The sequence below is a fragment of the Sceloporus occidentalis genome, unplaced genomic scaffold (genome assembly GCF_023333645.1).
Source record: "Sceloporus occidentalis isolate IW3139 unplaced genomic scaffold, rSceOcc1.0.p SCAF_1, whole genome shotgun sequence".
Taxonomy (NCBI): Eukaryota; Metazoa; Chordata; class Lepidosauria; order Squamata; family Phrynosomatidae; genus Sceloporus; species Sceloporus occidentalis.
In genome coordinates this window covers 294,417,872-294,444,584 of record NW_028316981.1, presented here as the reverse complement: position 1 = coordinate 294,444,584, position 26,713 = coordinate 294,417,872, and the positions used below count along the sequence as shown (strand labels likewise).

The following is a 26,713-nucleotide window of genomic DNA, read 5'->3' as shown; positions in this document are numbered from 1 at the left end:
TAGGTATTCTGTAGCTTTTATGTTGGTACTGACCCTGATGCTTAAGGGTCACCTCAGCTTCAGTATCAGTGGTCTCTGAGCCTTTGCTTATATTAAACTGACACATGTACTGCGGCAGTTGCCAGTCTCTTGATTTTGTAAAATTAGTGATTATGTCCATACCAACCCACACTCCCTCCATCAGCAGAGGAAACCTAACCCTCCACGTATCTAGTGTTTGCCTGTATTTATTTATTTGCATGTAAAGCAGCTTCAGAACAGTACCTTGAGAATACCAGCTTTCAAAGTGAATCAAAGCTTAAATTACTGGCTGTGGATGTTCTGGGTTATATATTGAGGAATACTAACCCCAACTTTTAAAGTCTGACCTAGTAGGATCTGAACCTTCTGCATAAAAAGCATACATTCTGCCTCACGGATAAACTCTACTCCATTGGATTTAAATGGGTCTTCTCCAAACGAAATGAGGCCAGGTAAAATGTACTCACTTAGGTTGAAATATGGGCTTCTGAAATGGATGAACCAGTTGGCATCTTCTTTTTGCTTGCACTGAACTCACTACAAATACATGCCACAATTCAATGAGCACGAATATATCAAGAGATGTTTTCCCTGACCAACATACATTTATCATTTTTGTAGGCCTTGAATGGGAAGGAGACCCAGCTTTTGGTCATGGTATGCTCCATGGTATGCCTCCATCTTCAATAAACAAAAGTAGATCTTTCCAGACCCAGAGCCTTCTCACAGATATAGAAGGATTTCTTTCAAATTCAAGGAGTTTGGGAATTCTAGCCCACTCCTTTTTTCTAAGAATGGCCATGTGTCCGTTACATAACACACTCATCTGTCTGAAGGACTGTTAAGTCCAAATCTAGCTAGAAAAGATTGCTAAAATCCACAAATCGCCTATCAACAATTATGACTTGGATAACAGACTGAACAGATCACCTATATGTTCCCTATAGTGATACTAGTATATTTACACTAGGGATTGGAATGATGTGGTCCTCAGTGTACATGTTGCCTGGGGCAAGGATCTGTGCACTACTCGGTTCTCCTACACCTCTACTGACCCGAAGAAAACATTACAAAAATGAACCCCCTACCCCCAAAAAGAAAAAAAAATCAGTGACAAATTGTCTCTGGGAGTACAGTTTTAGATCTAACCATTATTTTAGGTGCTCCACTTGAAACAAAGAACCAGTGTACTAGTTTGAGCGTTGGACTAGAACTCTGGAAGACCAGGCTTTGAATCCCTGCTTACCCATGGAAACTCACTGGGTGGCCCTGGGGCAAATCATTTTCTCTTAGCTTCAGACAAAGGCAATAGCAAAATTCTGCTGAATAAAACTTGCCAAGAAACCCTCGTCAGACACTGGAGCCAATTTGAAGGCATATAACAAAGCCTGAAACAGCCCAAAATCACATTAAAAAGTGACAAAATTGTACTTCCTATCCCGTCCAATAGGCAGTGTAGCTAGGAGAGACCAAAAGTTCTCACCTTGGGCCCACCCATGATTTAAGTGATTGTCACTTTTAAATTCCCATATAGGATGCACCCTGAGATAGAGGAGTTTAGCACATGTACATAGCAAGCATGTCTCACTAGTGATATCTTCACATTATTTCCTTCACAGTGTACTTTTAGTCTTGCTAGGAACATGGCTGCATCTGTTTTCCTAGAGATTAAACGTGAATTCTGCAGCCTCCAGGTTTTGTTCAACTGCAGCTCCCAGAAGCCCTAGCTACTATGCTTGTAATAAATAATGCTGAGTCTTGCAGTTCAACAACATCTGGATGATAGCAGGATCCATAGCCCTCATTCTAGAGTCCCACCACCACCACTAAATCATGTTTATCTTTCTACTTACATCTTATCATTCAACTGAACCTCCTGGAATGCTGATCAGGGCATTCAAGGTACAAAGGTTGCACTGTAAGCCAGTTAATATTTTAGTGACTTAGATTCCTTTGATCCTTCTAAGCTCTTCTTCAGCAAGCCTGGAGGCCAGGAGACACATTTTCATGAACTGTAGCTCCATCTCCATTTCAGTGAGCCAATTCACTACTACAGGAGCTGGTCTGAGATGGCGCACTGAAAACACGGGTAACTTCAAAACCACCAGAGAGGGCTCAAACATGAGGTTCATCCCCTCATATTTAGGTGGTTTCCGCTTGCTCATTTATCCTTGTAAACTGAAGCTCTTCAAGGAAGTTCTGACATCTTTATCAAGCATTCATCCAATGCTACAACATCCAAAACATGGTTTTTAGGCTGTTGTGGGACTCCATAAGTATTGCTTAATGGTTCAAAGACATAATAGCCGTGTTACTCTTGAATATCAATATACAAAGTGATTTTGTGGCACTCTTGAGACTAACTCTGTGAAAAATGTTGTGGCATAGGCTTTCGTAGGAAGTAGACCAAGCTTACAAAAGCTTATGCTACAATTTCTTTTGCAAAATTAGGACTTAAAATGCCACAAAACGTTTGATAGTAGTGCCTTCAGTAATACCTATTGCATGACACCTTTTGTTTTGTTTTGTTTTTTCTTTTTGGTTAATCCACACTGGCACAACTTTGAAATTATGTTTAAAAACAAACAAATGCAAGTGCACACACAAAAGGTACATTGGGTAGGGTGTATGGCACAGAGGCAGAGTTAAGGATGGGGGCTGAAGACAGCATGCGGAACCAGCAAATGTCTGGTCATACTAATGAAGGGATATGTGGCAAGGACTGATCCCTATCTGCTATGTATCCATTGTCCTTCATTAACATGATCGCAGAAAGAACAGGGGTTGTGTGACAAGTCCTTACTCTCAAAGTTGCTACAAAATCCCTTTGCATAGTGCCTGTGTTTGTAATCTAGCTGCAAAGCTGTTATTTTCTGCTTTGTGCTGTCTGGAAACACATGGCATGTGTAGAGCAGGATATACAAAAAACTGTCTGATAGTTCTGCCAAATGTAGATGTAACTCAGCAAGTTCTCAATCCTGTTGCTCTCCATTCCTTATCAAGCACAAGTCATGAAGCTCAGTTATCAACCTAGAGGTAGACTCTCATGTTACTGAGTCAGAGCCAAACTGCCCCCAATGGTGTAAACAAGCACCCTTTAGATGCCTACTTTTATTTTTCAGTAAATAGCAGCTCTGGTAGCCAAACTCAGAACATGCTCCTAATGTGGATTTAGGTCCATGATGTCCAGATGTCGTAACTGCAAAAGAGGACAAGACACCGCAAAAGGCAGAGCATTCAAGAAAAATATAGGACATTACAAGATAAAAGCTAAAAACACTCATGTAAATATAAATTCATGCTTCTTCGTCATACTTAAAATGGAGGACATTTTGCCCTGGAAAAAGAGGATGTCTGTTTGCCCTGATTAGGTCCCAGCGTAGGCCTAGGCAGTTATGGCTTAAGATGCCCACACAGATTTTCTGTTTGAAAATTACTGCCATTCTCTGATTTCTATTTGCTCCTCTTGCCAGAATGGCAGGTTCCTAAGCATATACCAGTCAGGTAAGGGACATTTTTCCAGAAAAACATCTCTATAGGGCCTCTTAAATATGTAGTTGCCTAAGTCTGTACAATGGCTGTTACCACTACTAGACATCCTGTGCATATTTGTAGCTTCTATGATGCAAGTTAGGTATGATTTCAGACTGATGCTATGTGGGTTTTTTTTTTTTTGGGGGGGGGTATTTCAACATGGTAAGACCTAAATACCCTAAAGGCACCAGCTCCTGCCTGATCTTAGAAGCTAAGCAGGGCCAGCCCTGGTTAGTGCATGGATGAGAGACTTCTTAGGCATCTGCAGATACCAGGTGTAGGATATATTTCAGAGGAAGGAACTGGCAAAACCACATCTCAGTATTTCCTGCCTAAGAAAATCCCACAAAATTCATGACCCTTTAGCTATAAAAACCTGGGCATGGGTTTGCAGAAAATTTGTCTCTACCAATGTACAGATACATGTTCACAAATACAATTCTCATCATAGTTGGTAGGACTGGGACCAGGTTGCCAATGCCTACTGTCTTCCATCTGAGGTTAACTTCAGGACAACTTCAACATTTGACAAAGGGAAGAGTAAGCATGAATGCATCACAGAATATGTGAGGATATAGATTGCTTATGCTAATGTACATGCATAGATGCAGTTTTAGAAATGACATAATTCAAATATAACTACAATGCATCGCAGCATAATAAGGGAAGCATATTACTGGTATGGCTCTCATCTTCTGTTCAGACACTTACTGTTGAAGAGAATTCCCAAGGCTTCAAATCTTCCTTCAAATGCTTCTCTAGCTTTAAAATAGATTTGGATTAGACAGCCATTCAAACCAAGGACCGTCCTTCAGATATAGGGTCTTTCAATATACTGTATATTTCAATATACTGTATATGACTAAAGAAAGATACTCAGCCAATCCTAGTACAGAAGAATCCATGGCCTGTCCCAATAAATAGCCACAACTAGTCTCTCATATTTTGAAAGGGCTGGGAAAACCTCCCATCTGAAACCTTGAAGGACTCCTGCCAGGGGTGGGCAGATGGAAGATTGTTATCTGTTGGTTGATCTGTAAGCAACTGAAATAGAACAGCCAAGTTTTGACTCTAAATTATTTACCAAGAACAAAAAGACTCCATGACCCCTGCAAACTATGCATAATTCAGTCTATGGACATAACTGAACAGCTGAACCTCAGGGAGGTAATTCTAATTCTCCCTCACTACTCAGCATCTTGGAAAAAAAGTGGCAGCTGCCTCAGGCATTAGATGCTGGGGAGAAGCAAGAGCCTGTGAGGTGCTGAAGATAAAACCATGAGTCTTGGCCTGTACCTCCTAAGTTACTTCAGTCCTGCCAACAAAACAGTAGGCTAAGATTCAACTGCCTGACGTCTTGGCTTTTGTATGGGGGATTGACCATCTTCTCCTTTGCCTCAAACAACAGAACAAGTTGAGCCATCCCTAAGAAACTATGACTTCCAAGACTGTTTCCCACCACCCACCCCCCCTTTGGAAGCTCACTTCTCCCTTGGTATGGTACTATGGGAAATATAACTTTATCTATAGCTATGAAATTCTTGCAAAGAACCAACACGTTGAATTATAAGCCATTCCACACTCCTTGTCATCAGTGAGAAGGAAGAACAGGACAGCCTATGTCTTGCTGGAGCAGAGGAGCTCCCTGGAGCAAGATGCTTAAAGAGAACCCCACCCATGGATATTTATCCTGTTTTGCTACCCACCCAGCAACACAGCCAACGCGGTCAATGCTGGGATAGATTTGACTGCTGGGAAGCATCTGGCTAGACTCCTCTTTGGGAAGGTTCCTTTGGCAAGTCAAGCTCTTTTTCTACCTTCCCCAGCCATGATGTAACTCTTGGAAGGGGACTTATTCCTGGAATACGTGCAGGACGCTGAAATAGCAAGGACTTGTTTTTTAGGATCTCTGAAAGCAGCTTTACACTCACAATTTGGAACATTAGCTGCAGTGTTAATATTCTACCCACTCCTTGGGTGTTCAGCTCAACTGCCAAGTGTAAAGCTGTCCAAGTTTGATGCAGGGCCTTGCCAGAGCAAGTTAGCACCTTGGTGGGCTAAAGTCTCTTCTTTCCACACACCTTCAGAAAATTCACAGGCTCTTCTCTACCTCCTCTGTGTTGCCTTGCAGATCTAGATGGGCCTTTGCTCAGCCTGGTGTTGTTCAAGTGCTTTGGACTACAAGCACTATTATCCAGTGATTGTAAGTTAAAAGGACTTGTAGGCCAGCACATCTGCAAGGCAGCAGGCTTGGAAAAAGCTTATTAGATTGTTTCCATTCATTTATTCATAATACTAGGGTCCCAACCCCATCATAAATCTTTCCCTCACTCTAGGGAATTTTCTGGAGGAACTCACCCACTTCCACAGTCCTTTGATCCCTTTTCAGTTGCTCACTTGTCAGACTTACAAGCTTTTCAGCAAGGGAAGGGGATATGTGTGGCCCTCCAGATGCCGCTGAACTGCAACTTGCAGAATCCATCACCATTAGCTATGCTGTTTGGTGGTGCTAGGAGTTTTAATCCATCAATATCTAGAGTGCCACACATTGCCCACCCTGCCTGATTGCTAGGTGATGGTGTAGCATGAGAAAAATTACATTTGTATGCTAATACCTGGAACCTACTAGTCCTCATGAATCCTAAAAAAACATCTTGATGGTTCCAGTGAAGCCCATAAGGATGGCTAGCTCCACTGCTTCTAAACTCATCTCACAATCAGACATCCTCCCACTGAGAACACTATTAAGCTTGCATGAGACGAACTCTATACTACGTCAGATCAGACACTGAACACCCCACCTTGTCCCAAGCAAGGCCTAAACAGCTGCCCATTTGTACATTTAATCTCCCTTACTTGTGCATAACACAATGGCATATTCATGTATGCCAGTGAGCCTTGACCTACTGTGACGTTTATGCACATAAATCTCATACAAGCCCTGCTCAACATTGAGATATGGTCTTGTACTTGCAATGCTTTCCAAGGCTTTGTAGGGCATTGTGCAAGCATTAAGGGAGGGGAGGGTAAAAGTTGCATATGACTGAATAGCAAATGGGTCATTTGTGCAACTGGAAAGCAAAAAGTAGATACAGACTCATGAGCTGTGTGGTATGGCACAGTTTCTGTTGGTAAGCCAGAATCCTGTGGGTTCATTAAGGTAGCAGCTGCACTGTTTTGTAGGATTTCACTGTGGTGGCAAAAAAGGCAGACAAACTCTGAACGGTCTATATCTCTACTGCTTCCTTCTTTCCCCCTGCTTTCACCACCTACACTGATATAGTTAACTCATAATGCACTAATAGCATTCAGCATTTTCAAACTGGGTTCCTTTCACACTACACAGAAGGCAACAGTATGATTCCACTTTTTAAATGCCATAACTGCATACCTTCCAGCAAGTCACAGATGTAACTGGGACATGGGTGGCCAAGCAACATCAGAGTGCTGTCAAGGCTGAAAGGTTATTGATGAGAAAGAACAAGCTAGGAGAGGCTGCAGCTCTTCACTTTTGACTGATACTACAGGGAAGGACAGTACCACCTCTTAGAAACTTAATTCCTTTTTCACTTTCAGAATTGAGTGCCTCCTAGTGCTAGTTTCAGGTTTGGAGGGAGGCAATAGTATAATGGGTGTAATGGTATGCATACTGCACTATGACTCTGGAGATCAGGGTCTGATTCTGAGCTTGGCCATGAAACCCACTGTGTGACTTTAGGCAAGTCACATGCTCTCAGCCTCAGGGGAAGGCAATAGCAAACCTCCCCTGAACAAATCTTGCCAAGAAAATCCCATGATAGGGTAGTCATGAGTCACAAAATAACAACTTGAAGGCACAAAATAACAACACATGTATCTTCACAACAGGTCTCTCTCTCCTTCCTTCCCTCTTACTTGTCCTCCATATAGGCTTTATTTATTCAGTGTAAAGTATGGCTGGGAAATCTATGGCCCTCCAGATTCTGTTGAATTTCAGCTAGCCTAGGTCAGCAGTAGCCAACTGACCAAGGAGGCGGCATGATGATAGTTGTTCATTAATATCCAGAAGGGCAAAGGCTCCCTAGCCCTGGCATAAAACAAGATGTTACTCTGCCTTTTCACTCTCATTTCTGCTTGTGTGGATGGTGGGAAGGCACCAACATCAACAGGTTTCAGCAGGGTCAGGCTGCTGGAGACACAGCCACTGTGAACCCTAGAGGTGGTGGGCTTAAGCAGGTTCCCAGCAATGCCACCCCATACCAGCAGCCCTCTGATGCCCCACCATCTCAAAAAGAATGTATTAGTCATACAAAGTGTACTTCTAGGTTTGACCATATAACACCAGTGTTAATATCTCTATACTGGCTGCCAATTAGCTTCCAGGCGCAATACAAGGTGTCAGTCGTTACCTTTAAAGCCCTACATGACTTGAGCACGAGTTACCTGTGGGAACGCCTTTCCCTACATAATCTGCCCCGCACACTCAGAACATCGGGGAAGAATTTGTTGGAACATTGTAATACTCGATTAACCACAACTTCCCACAGAGCATTCACTGCTGCAGCCCCTAAATTATGGAATAGTCTGCCGGAGGCGATCCGTCTTATCACTACCTTAGATACCTTTAAGAAGACACTAAAGACGGATCTCTTCCAGCGGGCTTTCCCACTGGATTTGGTATAGAGAAGATGATTAAGACCACCCTCTCTAAGTATGATGGTATATGAATGGATGTTTGGAGATTTTAAGGAACTAATAGGGATGTATAATTCAGTATTTATTGACTGTTCAATTGCATTGTATTATTTTAATAATAATAATAATAATAATAATAATAAACATTTTATTTATATTTCCCGCTTCTCCCAAGATCGAAGCGGGATTCCAACAGAATATAAAATAATGATGTAATCCTGCTTTGACCCTTGGAAGAGGTGGGACATATAAATAAAAATTATCCTCCTCCTCCTCCTCCTCCTCCTCCTCCTCCTCCTCCTCCTCATCATCATCATCAGTTATCTGGCAATTTAAATGGATAACAGCCTTGTGAACAATCTATGAATCTCTGGCCACTGATTTAGTCTGGGCCCTTGGTATTTACTGCTGTGAGTTCTATTAATATGTAGCCAGCTTGATGGTAAAACTCCTTATTTTGCAGATTGTCCTTCTCCCTTGTGATCTCGACATAGTCCAGCAGGCACCTTTCAACTTGCTTTCAGAAACAGAAGAAACTTCAATATAGTTACACTTCTCTTGGACCTCACTAATAATTGACAAAATATTTGATAGTACTTGATAGGAGAGCCAGTTTGTTGTCCTGGTTTGAGTGTTGAACAATGACTCTGGAGAACACGGTTTGAATCCTGGCTCAGCCATGTAAACCCCATGATAGGTCGACCTTAGGGTTGCCATAAGTCAGAACAACTTGAAGACACACAAGAACAACTTGATAGCAGGAGCATACATTTGTTATTTGGTTACTGGAATTTGGTGATTACATGGAATTCCCATATAATTTCTCTAGGATTAGTTAAAATCAAAGCACAGCTACAACTAACATAGGATTGGGAATCAGGCAGCCCTTTAGATATTATTGGACTGCAAGCCCCAGAAACCCTAGCCTGCATAGGCAATAATGAATAATGTTGGGAACTGCTATTCAATAACAATCTGGAGGGCAATATAATTTCCATCCCTGATATAACCCATTGGAGAGGGTTTAGAGAAGAAATCATTCCGTACATGCATTTTCCTATATGCAGGGAATGCATGCCCCATTTGGACACACTTATGGTGATGTTGTACCAACAAATCTTTGTCATTTAGAAAGAACTGCTGAAATTTCAGTAGGTATACAATTATGATAGGAAAGACCATGACTAGGTAGTCACTGTGTTTATTGCCCAGGGGCTAATTGAAAGGGAGGGCAACTTCTCCCTTCTTAAGAGTTTTTTACACATGGACTGGAATGGGTAACACTGGAATGGGTAACATTTCATATGTGACTAACATAATCAATTTTTCTTCCTGTATTATTTTTACCACCTTTGCCTGATGAAGAAGCCAGTGGAGCTTCAAAAGCTTGTGACGTATATTTTAAGCCCTTTGGTTGGCCCAATAAAGATACTAATGTTTTGGATTTTGGATGCTGCTGTTGTAGTAGAATATATATCCCATCCCCTCCCCCCCCCAAAAAAAAAAATTGGGACTCAGAGCGTCTTAGAATTTAAAAGAATAGTACAATTAAAAACATATTTCATATGTTATTATACAGTTGGCCCTGCACATTTGCAGTTTTGACTTTTGCTGACTTTTGATTATCTGCGGGTTTGTTTAATATGTTCTCTCTAGGAATCTCTAGGTACTCCAGCACAACTCTGCCAGACATTGACCATGGAGTTGTGCTGGAGAACCTAAAGGTTCCTAGAGAAAACACTCCCTTAGGCATCTGTAGGTCCTTCAGCATGATTCTGTGTTCAACGTCTGGCAGATGGAGGACCTGGAGATTCCTAGAGTGTTCTCCTCTTAGGTAAAAAAAGAATAGTTGTTTTTAATTGCAGTTTTTCCACATTTACAAGGGTCCTTCACACCTAAACCCAGAGAATGTGGAGGGACCACTGTACTTCATATGGATGATTGTCTTCTCTGCAGGAGGACACATGGCCACTCTGAATAAGATACAATGTATAATTTGGCAAGTATTTTACATATTATTCAGTGGGCAGTGGTTACTTATTCCTAGTGTAGGAGTCCATGAAGAAGTGGACACACTACTGCTTGGACTACCCATTTGAAAGTCTGCTTGGGTCATTCCTCCTCTCCCCCTTAAGTCTAAAGCAATTTGTGTATCAAGCAATTGCCTCATTCTAACATCACCTTAGTATAGTGTAAATACCTGCATGTGGCAATACGCTACACGAACACTACACAACCCCCATACAGACCAGCAACATTGTATCAACACTGTCAATGACTGTGTGCCATTGTGCAATGCACAATACATGATGCATAATCGCAACACAAAATATAGGATGCACAACCAATACTTGCAAAGTGTAGGATGCACAATCGTGACAGGTAATGCACAACTTGCAAAGACAAGGCACAGGTGAACATGCTGTGTATATAGGGATGCCATATCCCAGTGGCCCCCTGGGACAATTCCGCTTTTGGGGCCCCCCTGCCTGCCCCAGTCCAGTCCCCCCCAACCCCGGCCTTTGTCCCGCCTCCGGGCCGGCCCTGCTCATGCAGCCATTGCCATGGCCGCTAATGCGGCTGGCCGCCAACCCACCTCCTCCTCTTCTTGGGCAGCACCGTCCTCCTGCTCCTGGGCAGTGCCGCCTTCCTCCTCCTCGCCACCGCTGCCACTGCGCCACCCGCGGCGGGGCTCCCCCGCCCGCACGTGGGGCTATGACGGAGGAGCTCGTCCCTTTGGGCCAGCCGGCCATTGGCCAGCTGGCCAAAGGGGACAGGCTCCTCTTCCCTTGCACGCGCCGCCCCGGCCGCAGCATGGGCCAGCGGCAGTGCGCACGCATCCTCCACATGCGTGCCCTCACGCGGGGCTTCCCTTGCGCTGAGGAGGAGGGGAGGGAGGAGGAGGATGAAGAGGAGGAGGAGGTGGAAAGGTGAGTCAGTGGCCATTTCAGGTCTGCCTTGGGGGTTTTTTTAAATTAATTTTTAAAAATATAAAATATTTATTTTTTGTTTTTTATTTTATTAATTTTTATTATTGCTTTTTTATTTTATTTCATTTATTTTTATTATTGCTTGTTTTTTTATTTTATTACATTAATTTTTATTATTAAATATATGCAAGTGCATTTTCTGTGTATTTATGACACTTGGAATGCTAACAAGTCTGCCTTTCTTGGACAATTATAGTGATTATGATGATGATGGCAATATTGATATCAACAAGCCTCTGAGGCATGACCAATGTAACTTGCTGTGATTTTTACAAACTCATGCGCAGTGAAGAAAAACCACAGTCCCTTGACCAAGTACACACTTCTGAGAAGTACAGTTGAACCAGGGGGCACGTACATTTCTGCCATCTGTCTTGGAATGATGCCAAAATGTCCTCCATTTTGATCATGCCTAAAAAACATGCATTTATATTAACATTTTTAAAAAACCCTCAATTTTTTTGCATGTCCTCCATTTTTTAACAATGTGTCCTATATTTGAAAATGTTGCCCTATATTTGTCCTACATTTGTCCCGGTTTGGAGGTCCTGACTTATGGCAAACCTATGTGTATACAACTCCACTTCTGCAGCTATTAGCAGAATGTATCTCTTATGGAATAGTGACTTTTTGGCCCCACATGCCTATCATGACTTAATATGTCCCTAACAGAATTTCATCCTATGAGTGACTCTATTTGCCTTCATGAGACTTCCTTCAGTATTCATAGGTATGTTTATTCCCCGCAGTATGAAAGAGAGAAACCTTTGCTCAGCCTGTAGGAATCTGGAAATTGCAAGGGAGGAACAAATTTATCTTGGAAAGAGATGGACAGTTTCCCCTCATTTGCTCAGCCATGCACATGAATGAAGCATTATACTTGATTGCATTCCACTAGAGTAGAAATAGTAATATACTACTAGCAATTATGTGAAGAATGTGCAAGACCAGCATATCTATTGTGTGTAGTAGCACATATAGGTTCCAGGGCAAGTCAAAGAAGATAATTGCTCACAAAGCATTATCTGCTTCATAGGGGGGAGGGGGAAGTTGTGAAGTTCATGAACTAGGACATCCTATCTCAAAAGCTCTAGTCTAGCACATGTGCTCCTACAGCACATTTTGGTACCTTAGCTGTCACTGAGTATACTTCCTTTGAAGAGTAAAGTACTTCCCCATATTAGTAATGAACAAAACTAAAATTTAAGCATTAAGAGAGTCAGCATTACTGGTGTGTGTGTAATACCTGTTTAACCTTCTTTCAGTTCCAAGATAATTTTAGCCTTTTTATATTGGATGTCCAATATTTCTAATGCTAAATTCATATTAGTCTCAGCTAGAGTAGACCCACTGAAAACAATGGGATTTGCATAAGTGTAACTCACCAGTACTGGTTATTTTAATCCAGATTATTCTAATCTAGTTCAGACTGAATTTGAATTTAGTCCTTTCCACAGTACTGAAAGCACTACATGTATGGCCCTGCTGTAATTCTCACAACAATGCTACCAAGGGTGCAGCTACACTAAAGAAATAATGCAGTTTGACAACACTTTAAGTGCTATAGCTCCTTCCTATAGAATCTTGAAATGTGTAGCTTGGCATGGTTGTTGGCCTTCTTTGCCGAAGACTGACAGTGCCTCCTAAAACTACAAATCTCAGGATTTTGTATGATGAAGCCACAGCAGTGTATCAAATTGCATTATTTTATTTCTACAGTGCAGCTGTACCATACATCAGTGTTACCCTTATATGGCAGAGCCCAATATTATGAGGGAGTAAGAGACTTTCTGAAGACTAATATGTTAGTCATATGTCAACAGGGAAGATTCAAACCATGTTTTTCTGTACTCCACTTTAGCCACATGTCTATCAATTGAATCTCAGCCACTTTACTAGAGATGGGGAAATCTATAGTCCCCCAAACACAGTTATATAGCAATATTCATAAGCCCCAACCAGCATTTCTCCCAAGTGACCTAGAATGTTGGGAGTGGTAGTCTACAACATCTCCACATCTGCTTCAGGAGGATCAGACATACGCTAAGGTTATTTCATGCCATGCCAACATACAAGATAAATACATTTTTCTTAACATATTTTAAAGATTAAGTGGATCCTGTGTACTGTTGAAACATCTGTCACTCTGTTTCTAAAAATGTCTTCCTTTTCTGCAACTCAGAATTTTGCCCAGGAACGCTCTACTTTTTCCAGTAGAGATGAGGCTTTTCTAAGGAGGTTTTTGGTTTGGATTAATAGTTATGCTCCTGCACACAACTAACTTCTTTGTATCACTGTATGTGTATGAGTTGCAGATTGTAAAAGTGTTTTGAGATATTAAATACAGTTAAGTGCTTCAAGATGTTGTGAGTCAAACAGTAGGACATAAATAATAAGTTTCTTTGGTATTAATCTAATTTCATTACTATAACTTCTAAAGAATCATCATTACTTCACCAAATTATAACACCAAATGCTAATGAGAGAATCCTAGTCCCTCCCTTGTAATGGATCTGTGCTTCATAGGGTTCCCCATAGAGAAAGATTTATATGTAACATTGTTTTGAGATGTTAGATATAGTTAAGTTCTTCAAGATGTCGTGATGAAAGATTTATATTTTCTGTAGTTTGTATCTCAGTGATGCACCTATTGAATCTCATCATCCACATTGGAGCACAGGGCAGCTAGCAATCTACATTAAATTATGCAATTTAAAATCACAACATTTGAATCACACAAGTATATGGTAGTGGTGTGCCTTCAAGTAATTTCCAGCTCATGGCAACCCTAAGGTGAACCTGTCACAGGATTTTCTTGGCATGATTTGTTCAGAAGCGGTTAGCCTTTGCCTTCCTCTGAGAGGGTTTCTATGGCTGAACAGGGATTCCAAGTTGGCCCTCAGAGTCCTAGCCCAACACTCAAACCACTACACCATGCTCTCTACCATTAGATTAAAACAAGCAGCAAGAAATATAAAACACCTGAAATCCTATACAAATAAACATGTTTCATGTGCCATAAACTGATAAAGCAGGGGTAGGCAACCTTTTTGAGCCGGGGGCCGGGTTGCTGTCCCTCAGAGAACTTGGGGGGGGGGGGGGCGAAGCCAATAAATAAATAAATAAATAAATAAATATTTTAAAAAATTAAATATATAAATAAACCAGAACAAATGTAGGACAACATTTTCAAAGGGAAGACACTTTTTTAAAAAAAATGGAAGACACGCGAAAAAATTTGCTGATTTTTTAAAAAAATGTTAATATAAATGCATGTTTCTGAGACTTCAATAGACAATTGCCCCCCAAAGGCCCCGGAGGCAATCGGTGGCAGGACCGGGCTGGGGCCGGTCCCAAGGCCTCGCCGGGCTGCATCCGGCCCGTGGGCCGCAGGTTGCCTACCCCTGCTGATAAAGAGTATGAAGGAGAAATGAATCTCTGGTACCACCACCAAGAAGATTCTGCCACATATAAACCCATGGGTCATACTATTCCAGAGCACCACAGTCCTTATTCCTGGGCCAATCTTAAATTCTGGTAGTTATTGTAGGATTGGCAAAGTGCACCAAGTACATGGATCCTGAGCCATTTAGGGCTTTGTACACCATTACCAGCACCCTGAATTGGCATCAACAGCAGTCAATTACGCAGAGATTTAAGAACAGGTGTAATGCAGTGGCATTCTGCATTAGCTGCAACCTCCATCCCGTCTTCAAGAAAAGCCCCATTTCAATCACATTATAATAGTCCAATTGGGAATGTATCAGAACATGGACAACTGTGGCTACCATTATATTCATATGCACCAAAGCAAATATATTTCGTCTCATCCAACTGTCCGGCCAAATTCAGCAACTCTCTCCAGATGTACTGTGAAGCACATTGTGCTATGTGTTTCCATATTCCATGTTCTGACAACCAACATAGAATAGTCTACTAACATTTTTGCCACATTAATTCCCCCTCCCCCTTAGTCACTTGTAAAACATTATTAATAGAAATATTTAAGCAAAGGTTGGACAGCCCATCAGTCTCTTGGAAGTAGTAGTTGCATCCTTTATTGATCACAACTGCACTGTTTCATCTGGAAACTAGGACCTATGAGGAGTGGCTTAGGCAGCTGGCTATGTTTAGCCTGGGGCAGAGAAGGTCAAGAGGTGAAATTATGTTCAAATATTTGAAAGGATGTCATATTGAGACTGGAGCAAGTATTAAGGGTGGAGCAATAGTATTACCCATGGGCTTATCATATGCGTGGGAGGATGGAGGGTGTTTGCTGCTGCTCCAGAGACTAGAACAGAGAGCAATGGATCCAAATTACAGGAAAAGCAATTCCACCTGAACATTGGGAAGAACCTCCCAATGGTAATAGCTGTTTGACAGGGGAATATTCTGCCTCACAGTGTGGTGGAGTCTCCTCATTTGGAAATTTTCAAACAGAGGATGGATGACCATCGATCAGGAGTGATTTGATGGTGTATTTCTGCATGGCAAAGGGTTAGACTGGACAATCCTTGGGGTCTCTTCTCACTTTATGAGTCTATGATCAACAATGGCACAGACAGAAAATTAGTTTCTTACAAGGTGACAGAGGTTTGCCTAAATACTGAAAAATGAATTAGATAAACAAACCTGTGCAAGACGGACCCAATGGCCACTTCTAGGTAGCTAAACACAGCAGACACTGTCCGACCAACCTAGAAGTGACTAAAAGATCTCCCCAGTTGAAAGCAGTGGATCTGTTAGCTCCCCCCCCACCCCCACCCCCAGCTATTGCATAGGCACCTGAACATCAAGGACAAGGAGGAATTAAAGGACACAGACATTCCTGGAATTAGAGCTGACAGTTTTTACCAATAATGAATACCATTGTGGGGGAAAAAGTTGATTCATTTTACAGGAATCTTGTTTCACAAGAGAAAGCTGAACATTTGTGGCAGTTTTGGCAGCAGAAGTGTCCTGACATTAAGAGACCTTTCCTTTATTACAAAAAGCAAGAGGACCTGGCCAGCTACACTGATGGACTCCATTAATGTCATCTTCCATTTCCTGCTTTTTTAGGGACACGAGAAACATCTGGGCTTCCTACCCAGTTTTTCACATAGCGAGTAAAATAGTTATTAATCCGATAGCCTCGTAAACTCCATTCAAACTTTCTTCGAAGACAACGAAGAATCTACAATTACAGCCATATCTTCTCAAACATAAACAAATCTTGTTTACCATTTTCCCATCCATAACAGTATAGGTCTTGTGGAAGGAATATTGCAGAGATAACACTATGCAGTCCTCAGTAACAACTGGTAACATAATTTAGACAGCAAGCATGGTGTAGTAGTTTGAGTGTTGGACTATGACTGGAGACCAGGGTTAGATTCCCATCTTGGCCATGAAACCCATTGGATAACCTTGGCCAAGTCACATGCTCTCAGCCTCAGGCTGAAGAAGTGCGAAGAAGGGGGGCAGGATTAATGGGATTTAATTTTTTTTCTTTTTTTCTGGGGGATGGGAACTGGACAAATTATAGCTTCAATGACTTTCAAATCCAACTATTAGCATTTAGCAAGCCAGCAATTGTCTTTGTTAGAAGTCATATCTGAATAGGTGTTTTTATAAAAGATACAGAATTCTACTCTGTTTCAACTATTCATATCTTCTGGGGAGGAGAATAATAAAGTACACTTTGAGGAATTGGGAAGCATGGGAGAAGAGGAAAGAAGAATGTTGTGTGTTCAACACTGACTAATTTAGGAAGGGGACAAAAAGTGTGTTTCTTGAGAATTGAACCCCAAAGTTATACCTCCTATGCCCCTCTCATTTCCCTTCAAGCAGCAGTATAACCAAGCCAGGGCCTGGAGACTTGAATCATTTGGGCTTTTGATTAGTTAGAACCATGATGACACGAACCTAGTTTCCCTATTCTCTGAATTTAGCTACAAGTTTTACAGTAACTAATGATGTTTTTCCCATCAATATTATGAGCTATACTGCCTATGCACAGTATTTTGTGGCAATTAAGACCCATTAGCCTTACCAGATTTCTGCACCTAGTGGAGATAAAAACTATTTGTTGAAATGGATCAGCACAGGGTGAGCATTTGGGGGGTGGAGGGGTGGGTTCAATCAGACTGTAGTGACTGTCACCATGAGTACCTCAACTTTAGAACTTACTGTGACATGACTGCCATCAAGGATTTTATCTTCCCATCATCAAAGGAAGCCCCTATCTGAGTTATATATATTTTGTTCTGTATATGCAGTATAGCACCACAATATCATCCACAGCATTTCCAAGTAGAAAAGGACTACCCTTGTCCTTACACCTGCAAGTCTACACATGCAAAACAATCATGGTTTATTATAGTCATGCTTATTGTTCTCTTTTGTCCTCACCTTACTTAAATTGTTGCAAACTGAGTTCAAAGGGCAAAATTAGTTTGCACTCAATTCACTCAGTAGGGAGAAGAGGGAGCAGAATCTTAGCCTTCCCAGTAAGTTTAGGCAAAAGCAATTGCTGCAGCCTCTCCTCGGATAAATTGCTATAGCCTCTCCTCATTAATAACTCACATTAGAATACTGCTTGGCTACATGTTTCCTGGAAGATATGCAAAAGAGGGCCAGCATGGTGTAATGGTTTGAGCCAGGGGTAGGCAACCTGCGGCCCGCGGGCCGGATGCAGCCCGGTGAGGCCTTGGGACTGGCCCCAGCCCGGTCCTGCCGCCGATTGCCGCCGGGGCCTTTGGCGTCTCGTGCGAGGGGCATGGTGGGTCAATTGTCTATAGAAGCCTCAGAAACATGCATTTATCTTAACATTTTTTTAAAAATCAGCAATTTTTTTCACTTGTCCTCCATTTTTTATTTAAAAAGTGCCCTCCATTTGAAAATTTTGTCTTACATTTGTCCTGGTTTATTTATTTATTTAATTTGTAAAAAAAGTATTTAATTATTTATTTTTTGGCTTCCCCCCCCCCCCCCCCAGTTGTCTGAGGGACAGCAACCCGGCCCCCGGCTCAAAAGGGTTGCCTATCCCTGGATGAGCATTGCACTCTGATTCTGGAGACCAGAGTTAGAATCTCTGCTCAGCTATGGAAACCCGCTCAGCTAAGGGCAAGTCATGGGCAAGTCACACTCTCTCAGCTTCACAGAGGAAGGCAAGGTCGAATTTTCTGGATAAATATTACCAAGAACACCATGTGATAGGTTTGCCTTAGGTCAGAAATGCTTTGAAGGCACACAACAACAACGCAAAAGAGAGGCAATAGATCACCAAACACACAACAATGGGACAGGTCTGCATAAACCATATAATTTTTATATAGAGATGCAAATTTCCAGTAGAAACATAACACATCTTGCTGTAGTGACCCATTTGCCTGTCTTCTCTCCAGATACAAAATATTGGTGGGCAACTTCAAAACCCATACTATCTCCCTCTTGTGGTCCTTTTACCTTGCAACTGGACTTGGTCTGGACAACTCTTCAAATAGAAGTTGACTTCAAACAGAAGACAGTTCTCTGTAAAGTAGGACAGATAACTACCCTAATTATAGAAGGCAAAGGAATACACCCTGGAGGTTCCTACATCGGGATGGGAAGAAACAATCTTTAAGTTTAAAATCTGCAGTTGCCTTTATCAGTACATTGCTATGTATCTGTCACAAGGCCTACTGATGCCATAAAATTCTTGGCTTTTCCCTTGAATGAGTCATGCAAAGTCCCCCCCCCCCCCCATTCCAGTCTGTGGGCTCCCAAAATTGAGATACTCTGTTGTGTGATACAAGTTTAGAGCAACTGATGCACTATACTCAGTTATAAAGAACTTCCCATCTTGTGTTCATCATACTAGGAATAACCCAGGTATCAACACACATATAGTAATAATACATACAAGTTTTGTCTGCTAAGTATATTGTGGTTTATGTAAATGTTTAGTTATGGCTGTAATAATTCTTGGTTCTATGTAACAATGTATTTTTTCTATTTAAAGAGGCATTGTATCTTTAACCCATATTTTATGACACCAGTTGTTGGCGAGCATGAATAGAAGCATGCCATTAACTTATATGCTGCTTGTAGGCTTCCCAGAAATATCTAGAATGATTACTGTGGGCACAGAAAGTTGAACTAGGTAAGACTTTTGCTCTGACCCAATGCTGTAGAAAACATATAGTCAGCCCTTTGTATCCACTGATTTTTTATCCATGGATTCAAGCATCCACGGTTGGAAAATATTTTTAAAAATGTATAAATTCCAAAAAGCAAATATTCATTTTACCATTTTTTAATAAGGGACACCATTTTACTATGGCACTGTCTTTAATGGGATTGGAGCATCCATGGATTTTGGTATCCATGGGGTGTCCTGGAACCAAACCCCAGCAGATACCAAGGGCCTACTGTAGGGACTTGGGGAGAGATCCATATAAATCCATAACTGAATTTGCAGTGTATTCAATGAGAATAACTGGCCAAGGGGCCATCTACAAGAGAGCTGATCTACTTGGCACTCCCTCACACAATGTTGTTTCCCCTGGCTGCTTCCTCTGCTGAACTCAGAACATCTGAGGTTATCAGCTGGTGTATCCTACAGCATAAAGCTAAACATGCATGCACACTGCAATAGGCAGGATACTCACCACTTTTTCAATTTATTACTCAATTATAATCTGAACTGCTGAGCTAGCAGGAAATTAAAGTTCAGTGCCAATACATTGTCCTCAGCTGGCCCTACTGTGTGGGTTAGTTCAGGTTTCCTTAGCACCAAAGATGTCAGAAAAAGGTTGTAAGCTGGACTGGCTTCCTCCCCTGCTCCAACCAAATATTACCACTGCAATAAAGTCACTGAAGTTCACATGTCTGTATTGCACATTTAATACTGTGGAACTGTGTGACTTATTCTGGGAGGTAGCACTGTTGGAGTAAAATGGCCTGCAAGTGGTGAACAACCCTCAAGCAAAGGCCATCACCAGGCCTATCATTTAGTGCAGTGGAATGGTCACTTCAGGAAGCAGATATTGGGAGGTGGCAGCAAGGTGCTAGAGCCCCACAGTCTTTAAGTTAGCCTGCTGTGTTCCAGTATGGGATGGGATGCTCTCCCATTGTCATTGCTGGGGGAAAATAAAGCATTCCAGTTAATTTTTCTACTCTGACTTGATAGCACAGAAAATTGACGATGATTTGGCCTGTTTAGCGATTGGTAGTAATATTGCTGTTGTTTTACTAACTGTATTTTTAGATAATATTGTATTTTGTATTGTATTGTGGTTTTTATTCTTTGCTGTAATCCCGCCACGATCTGCAGGGAGAGGCGGGAAATACAAACAAAATGTATTATTATTATTATTATTATTATTATTATTATTATTATTTGGAATATATATTTATGCGGAGAGGGCATGCCATCTTGTTTTTCACCTCAGGCAGCAAAATGACATCGTTGAGCCTCTCTGAGCGTCATGCATGAGCATGATGTAGCGGAGATGACTTCCAAATGAATACAATAATAATTGTGTCAAATGAATATAGTACAATGCAGTTGGTCTCTGTATCCAGGGATTCTTTAGCCACAGATTCAACTATCATAAGAGCCCTGGTGGAGCAGTGGTTAAATGCCTGTACTACAGCCACTCACTCAAAACCATAAGGTTATGAGTTCAATACCAGCAAAAGGGCTCAAGCTCTACTCAGGACTGCATCCTTCTGAGGTCGCTAAAATGAGTACCCAGATTGTTGGGGGCAGTTAGCTTACACTTTATCTGAAGATGCCAGCCACAGATGCTGGTGGAACGTCAGGAATAAACTCTTCTAGAACATGGCTACATAGGCTGTAAAACTCACCAAAAAACTTTGTAAACCACTTAGGGAGTGTTTAAGTGTACTGATAAGCAGTATAGAAATGTACTTGCTATTATTATTGCTAACCATCCACGGCTTGAAAATATTCAAAAGAAATCAAATTAAGACAAACCTTGATTTTGTCATTTTATATAAGGAAGACCATTTTACTATGCCACTGTATTTGATGGAGCTTGAGCATCCATGGATTTTGGTATGCATGGGGCATCTTGGAACAATATCCCAGCAGATGAGAAGAATATACCACTATAATTGGAATCAAGTGGCATGTGTACTGTTAGACATACATCTCAGTGCTTAAAGAGGCAACTGGTGATTAATACATTCCAACCATAAATGCATCCAAGACAGAGTAACTTTACCACAATCTCTTCTGTGCTTGGTGCATGTGGGCAGCACAGAGCTGGATGAGATAGTTATTTTAAGCCCATATTCACCGTTTTAGCTTTTTGGTATAACTAAAAGTATGACCTGGCATTTATATGACTTGAGGATTCATGTTGTGACTACGTCAGGATCTTGTTCCTTCTCTGAAGGACCAACTGATTTACAAGAACTGTGCTTAAAATGCTGTCGTAGATAAACCTACTCATAAGTAACTAATAAAGTTGCTCCATAAAGTTTCATATTTGAGTTGGTCAACTAAATCTTAGACCTGCTCCCAAATTCTATGGCTCTGTTAGGAAGTAATGCTTAACCATAGTTAGGCATTACATCTGCAAAGAGAAAAATTGTAGCCAGTAACTGCTTTCAAGGCTATTTATAGGCCTTTGCATGCAGTGTCCCAAAACAGAACTCTACCCATTTCACAAAAAGACAGGTATGCTTTGCTCTAAATTCTCCCAGTGCTATAGCAATTTGTCACCTCAAGTTTTAACATTCAATAAACTTACGGTAAGCAAAGAACTGTTCAGCCAAATAAAGTTAGTCAAGCAGGGATAGAAACGTGTGGTCCTTTAGAAGTTGTTGGAGTACAACTCCTATCAGTACTATCCAGCATGGCCAATGGTAGGGATGATGGGAGTTGTAATCAATAAAGAAATCTGGAGAATGACAAGATGCTCACCCAGAAACACAGAGAGGAAGAGACTTGTCAACCAACAGAAAGAGATGTGGTGGTTTGAATGTTGCCCTGGGACTTTAAAATTGAGGTTATATTCTCTACTGAGCTATGAACTCCACTGGACCAGACTCTCTTTTGGTACCTGGCTATTGTGAATATAGTATACAAAGTGAAAAAGAAAGAAAGGCACATATGCTACCTAAAATTAAATGAAGGAAAAGCAAACTGTAAACCTAACACATCATGAACAAACACAAACCTTATCTTCTTCTAAGTCCCAGTTTATTCTGTTAACAGCTTAGTTCCTGGGCTGTTAGCAATCCTTATAACACCTTCAGCTCTCCTTACTACACCTGTGAGATAGAGGTCACCTGCCCCTCCTCTCCTAGTTCTCCTCTTTCACACTGCTGCAGAAACACAATTCTATTTTAGGGCCAGCATGGTTTGGCTCCCTCTCCTACTTCCTGGCTGCAACCAGAATTTAAGAGATGCATTCTGAGATTACACACCCATACAGAAGACCTTCCAAAACCTATTAACTGGCTGGATTCCACTGTGGCTACCATCAATAGGAATTTAAGATTTAAGCTTCTGGGGTTCAGGTCAGGCTTTTGAGCCTCGACCACCTGCTAACCAACAAGTTGGGTGAGAATTTCCCCACCAAGTAATAAGATTTTCTTAGTATAGGGCTACGGTTTCCAAACTCTGTGCCACAAGCCCAGGAGCAAAGCTTGCCAACAACTATGCTCTTCCACCCTATAGACAAGTCCTTGTTGACTATATTAATCTTGCATTCCCCAAACACCCTCTTAAGATTTGCTTTTATATCTGATGTTTTTTAATTTGTCTTTTCTTCCTACATTGTAATTTTATCTATTCCTCTATCTAATTGTTATTACTTTTAGAGTGTATGCCTCGGGCAGGCTTTTATATATTCCTTAATTTTACTGACTTTGTACAGCGCTGTGTATAATTACAGCGCTTTAGAAATAAAGTTTAATAATAATAATAATAATAATATTAATAATAATTAAGACAACTTTGTTGTTGTTGTATCCCTTGAAGTAGTTTCCAACTTATTGTGATCCTATCATGGGGTTTTCTTGGCAGGTTTCTTCAGAGGTGGTTTGCCACTGCCATTCTGAGGCTGAGAGAGTGTGACTTGCCCAAGGTCACCCAGTAGGTTTACATGGCCAAGCTGCAATTCAAACCTGGGTCTCCAGAGTCCTAGTCAAATGCTCAAACCACTGTGCCACGCTGACACTTCTTAAGGCCACTACCTTCCACAAAACTAGTGATATTCAAGCAGACCATAATGCAACTTATCAGAGTGCTGTACATTTATTTATTTATTGCTATAAAATGTTCACTCCCAGATGCATGAGTACTAAATCTGACATTTTTATCCCCAGTAAGAAATACTTTGCCCCCCTTCCTCGACTAGTGTGGGGGTAGGCAAAACAGGAAGAAAACAAATCTCAGGAGGACTCCAGGGGCTTTTTAAAAGGCCTCCCAAGCCACCCATCACCAGGAGCAAACTCCCAAGCCTTCCTGGCTAATTGTTCCAAATCATAGGAGTTTATCACATGAAGGAGATCTAGAATTTATCCTGGGAATATCCTGGAAAAATCGTGTAATTACACAAAATGATTTCACACGTCACACAAAATCTGCCATTAAAGTGGTCACAAAGAAACATTAACACACATTTTTATTTCAGGATTTCAGTGACAATTATTTCTGATATCACTTTATTTGCGCAACTATGTGTGATAATCATTCGTGCAATTACTTGCCATTTTCGCTTTATTTGTGGGATGCTTTAAATGTGCTTTAATCTCTCTTTAATGCCGAAATTAGCCCCAGTGTGATAAACTTCTTAGACTGAAACTTCTTTCAGCCAGCCTGTGTTATTGGAGGGACAATTTACTATTGTCTCCTGGCTCTCTTTAGTGAGCTACTGTTTGTTTTCACTTGGGCAAGGAAGAGAAGTTCAGAGGAATGATTTTACACCTAGGAGGAAACTCTGCTCCAGGCAAAACAACTGGCCTCAGCAGGGCATTAGTTTGGGAGGACAGGACCATAAACCTTGATGCTTATCAGGGGGCCAGATTTAAGCCTCATCAGCCTAGCGAGCCCCAAGGCACCTTGAGGGTTGTGCCATAAGGTTTAATGGGGCTGTAACTCTTTCTGTAGGTTTCAAAGACATAGCTGTGTTAGTCTGGAAAATCACTAGGCAAAGGGATCTTGCAGCACCTCTGAGACTAAGAGAAAGCTAGTAGTTTGTGGCCTGAGCTTTCGCAGACTTGGGTCTACTTCCTCAGATCCAGATGTAAACTTGCTGTCATTGGCTGGTGTGTGTCTTCAAGTCACTTCCAACTTATGGCAACCCAAAGGCGATCCTATCGGGGTTTTCTTGGTGTGTTCCTTCAGAGGAGGTTTGCCATTGTCAACCTCTGAGGCTGAGAGAGTGTGACTTGCCCAAGGTCATCCAGTGGGTTTATGTGTCCAAGTAGGAATTCAAACCTTGCTCTCCAGAGTCCTATGCTCAAACCACTACTACACCATGCTGGCTTTAAACTTGTAGTACTGCAGGAGTACAAGAGCCAGTGTGGTGTACTGGCTTGAGCACTGGACTAGGACTCTGGAGACTGCAGTTCAAATTGTGGCTTGGCCATGCAAACCCACTGGGTGACTTTGGGCAAATCACACTCTCTCAGCCTCAGAGGAGGGTTTTGGTAAGCATCCTTTGAAGAAGCTAGCCAAGCAAACCTCAGGATAGGGTTGCCGTAAGTTGGAAATGACTTAAAGGCACACAACCACAACATCCCTAGCTTGACGGACTTCTTGATCCTCTTTCCTTCTGCTACCTTGGTTTTATTTCACTAGCCTCCATTTGTGTGTGTATATATATTCTTGCTGCCCTCCCTCCCCAAACTGTCAAAATCTTGGTCTTTTAGGGTGGCACTTTCCATGCATTTTTCCCCCAGGCCATTTACTCTCAAGCCAAGTTTCCTAGGCTGCCACTAAACAGGCAAACACCATCTTCAAGTCTCTCTCTCAGCCCCCTTTCATTCTCTGTTCCTCCTCCTCCTCCCTCACCATCCAAGTTTGCCAAGAGGGCTTGAGTCCTTTAAAATACTGTAGACCAAAAAAAAGATCTTTCTCTCTCTCTCTCTCTCTCTCTGCAATTTTCTGGTTTAGGAGAATACTTTTTTTAAAAAAATGCATGTTTAAGGGGGGCAAGGCAGGGAGGGAGGGGAGAGGGCCTGGGGGGTATAATTCTTTCAAGGCTGGCATAATCTGTTCAAGAAGGTTTGTTCAGGATCTGAGCATGAAAGCCAGCCTTTGCCAGATCCTTGGGACCAGTCCATGGGGAAGAGGGTTAGGACTTCCCTCTCCTTTGGCGGAGTTCGACTAGAAAAGCAGGAAACTGGAAAAATGCATCGCCTGGAGAATAGATCAGAGCAAGAGACAGAGGGAGGAGGAGGAGGAGGAGGACCATGGGCCGGTAGATAGGAGATGGGTGTGTGTGTGTACATGTGTGCATATATATGTGTGTGTTTGTGTGTATATATATATATATATATATATATATATATACACACACACAAACATATATATGTGTATATATATATATATATGATGTGTGTACATATGTATATGTGTGTATATATGTATATGTATATATATGTATTTACATCTCTGTGTCTGTATATATACGTGTGCGTGTGTTTATGTATCTACATGTGTGTATGTGTATATGTTTATATATGTATATATATATATATGTATGTGAGTGTGTGTGTGTGTGTGTGTGTCTCTTAAAGAGGCAGATCCCCTCCAAGCTATGAGCCCCCCAGAGCAAGGCTTCCACTCTGCAAAGAGCTCCAGGGAGGGTCTTCTCCTCCTGCAATCTCTCTCTGCGCCTCGGACCCTCGTTGCAAAGAGCCAGGACCCGGGTACTTACGCGGAGGGAGGGAGGGAGGGAGGGAGGCAGCCAAGGGTCCCCAGGCGGCGGCGGCGGCGTCCGCTGCAGCCCTCCTGCGTCCTCCGCCGGAGTCAGCCCCTCGGAGCCCCGCCGATGGTTTTAATCGGGCAGGCAGGCAGCGGAGGCCAGCCCCTGGGCGCTCCCGGTTGGTTGGCCTCCGCCTCCTCCTCCTCCTCCTCCTCCTCCTCCTTCTCTTCCAGGCGGAGGACGGAGGGGGCTGCCTCCCTCCCTTAACCCTTTCCAGCCCCAGGAGGAGGAAGGAGGGAGGGGGAAGAAGAGGAGGAAGAAGAAGGGAGGGAAAGGAGGAGGAAGGAGAAGGAGAATGGAGAGAGAGGAAGAAGAAGAGAAGAAAGGAGGAAGAAGAGGAGGAGGAGGAGAGGAAGGGGAAGACAAAGAATAACAAGGGAGGAAGAAGATGAGAAAGAAGAAGAAGAGGAAGAAGAAGGCAGGAAGCGCAGCAGGAAGAGGAGGGGGAGGAAGAGGAGGAAAAAGAAGACGAAGAACAAGAGAAGGAAAAAGAGGAGGAGGAGGAGGGGAGGAAGAGGAAGAAAACCAAGAATAAGAAGGGAGGAAGAAGAGGAGGAA

At 42.0% G+C, this 26,713-nt stretch overlaps 1 protein-coding gene across 3 annotated transcripts in view; it reads right to left on the bottom strand.

Annotated features, from left to right (window-relative positions):
• LOC149324090 (disabled homolog 2-like) overlaps positions 1 to 26,122 on the bottom strand; it is a 64,457-nt gene extending 38,335 nt beyond the window's left edge. For 2 of the 3 annotated variants that reach the window (XM_089496254.1, XM_089496244.1), the window contains exon 1: positions 26,108 to 26,122. The gene's annotated coding sequence lies outside the window, so the exon portion shown is untranslated. Of the gene's footprint in view, positions 1 to 488; positions 536 to 26,107 lie in introns of those variants that run through there. The other variant, XM_089496251.1, reaches the window with a different exon arrangement.
• Positions 26,123 to 26,713: the final 591 nt, after the last annotated feature.